We start from the raw sequence: 2,118 nt of genomic DNA, 5'->3' as shown, positions 1-2,118 counted from the left end.
AGAAACAACCCAAATATCCATCAACTGATACATGAATAAACAAAATGCTGTATGTCCATATAATGGAATATTATTCAGCCATAAAAAGTAATGGAGTAGGGATACATGCTACAACATGGATGAACCTTAACACATTCTGCTAAGTGAAATAAAACAAAGAATACATTTTACATGATCCCATTTGTATGAAATCTCCAAAATAGACAAATCCACAGATACAGAGAATAGGTTAATGATTGCATAGGGCCAGGGCTAAAGGGTATGGAACTTCTCTTTGGGCTGATGAAAACATCCCAGAATTAGATTGTGGTGATAACTGTATAATTTTGTGGCTATACTAGAAAAATAAGTAAGGCTTGGTCATACAGATCCAATTCAAATAATGCAGAAACACATAAAAGGTGAGAGTGTCTGCATCCCCTTTCCTTGATATATGACTGTTATTCAGCCCTTGTTTCCTGTCTCCAAACCTACTCTTCCACATTCTGTGTTATGACTCACATTTCTCACTAGAGGGATATTGGAAAGCAAGAGGGAGAGGAAGTCCCACCTCCTGTTTGCTTGCCATTCCTGTCTGTATCACCCCAGCAGTAACACTGGGCCCAAGAAGAGCAGCTGGTTCCACCCAGCCTCCATCCTTTCAGCACTCCCAGACCTATTCCCATGGTGCTCCTTTGAAAGGTACCAGCAAGAGCTGGGCAGCTCCCTCCTCAAAGGTGCTGATCACCTCTTACGTTTCTCATTCCTAGGTGCGGTAGCTGCTGCCCAGAGTTACTATCTCTGTGATACTTTCGTATTCCCTTCTTGCTGTTTCACCAGTCTAACCTTGTAAGCATTTCCCTATATTGAATTCCTTCTGTTGAATTATTTTGGTGCTCACTTCAGCAGCACATATACCAAAATTAGAACGATACAAAGAAGATTAGCATAGCCCCTGTGCAAGAATGACATGCGAATCTGTGAAGCGTTCCATATTTAAAATAAAAATTTTAAAAATAGAAACATTTCATGATTTATTTTTGCTTAATTGCATAGTGACTAATAAAGCCCATTATATACACGCACATGCACACACACAATATTCTAATTTTTTTAAATTCATATTGAAATATTACCTGCCATTTTTCATTATATGATGGGATACCATGTTACAACATACCTGCTTTATATTGTAGGCATCTTTATCACTGTATTTCCATATCATTTCATCTATAGTTAATGCATACTTTTTATGGTAATTGGATCCATTCCATCTTCTCACATCATGTTCATTGTGCTAAATTTGCCTACAGTATATTGGTCTTTTGAGGAAATTTAATTACACCAAGTTCTAATTAAATTCATTTATTTATTGAGCATCTACTCTATTAAAACATTAAACTGAATGTTTGGGAGATATAATGACAAGTTAGACACAGTCTTTCTCTAAAGGAGCTTGAATGTAGTGAGCAGAGATAAAATACAGCTAAGACTATAAAATAAGATTTTTCAAGACCTTTCCAATTTTAAGTCATTTGTCCTTTTCCCTCACATACACTGACTCTCATACCCAAATTTTTATTTTTGAAGACAAGATCATAGTAATCAAAAATCTCCATCCAGTTGCTATGCTGTAATTTCTTGTAATGTTGCTCATCTACCCCATAAAAGGAGGGATTCTATTCAGAGTTCATAATGGTTTTGAGATAGAAAGAAATGTTGAGGGTACATCTAAATTTAATTCTATTACAGAATTAAACATGGCCATAGATCCAAGGAGATATAAGATTTATCAAACTGGAAAACAAACAGTGATACAACTATACCCAATATTATACTGGTATTCAGAGAATTGTCTGAACCAAACTCAACTTCAGTCCTACTGGAACTTAGATAGACTCCTATTGGGGCACCAGAAGGCATTGTTTTAGACATCCTAACAAGATCATTTTTGTTGGTATACATTTTACTCAAAGGAAAGATACCGATCCTGCATTTCATTTATAACAGGGAGAAACTCAGAGGCCCAAAATAATTTATTAATGACATTTTTCTTTAAATAAGCTCTCCTCATAAGTTCATAATACATTCAAAGGGGGAAAGGGGGAAAGAGGGAAAGTAAGTTAGAGCACCAGCTCA

At 36.0% G+C, this 2,118-nt stretch overlaps 1 non-coding gene across 1 annotated transcript; it reads left to right on the top strand.

Annotated features, from left to right (window-relative positions):
- Positions 1–872: 872 nt before the first annotated feature.
- Positions 873–979, top strand: LOC142863409 (U6 spliceosomal RNA). The gene has a single exon (XR_012914177.1). It is a non-coding gene; the product is annotated as a U6 spliceosomal RNA (small nuclear RNA).
- The last annotated feature ends 1,139 nt before the right edge of the window (positions 980–2,118 follow it).

This window comes from Microcebus murinus, chromosome 21 (genome assembly GCF_040939455.1).
Source record: "Microcebus murinus isolate Inina chromosome 21, M.murinus_Inina_mat1.0, whole genome shotgun sequence".
NCBI lineage: Eukaryota > Metazoa > Chordata > Mammalia > Primates > Cheirogaleidae > Microcebus > Microcebus murinus.
Note: the sequence above shows the minus strand (reverse complement) of the source record. Positions and strands in the feature narration are given on the sequence as shown.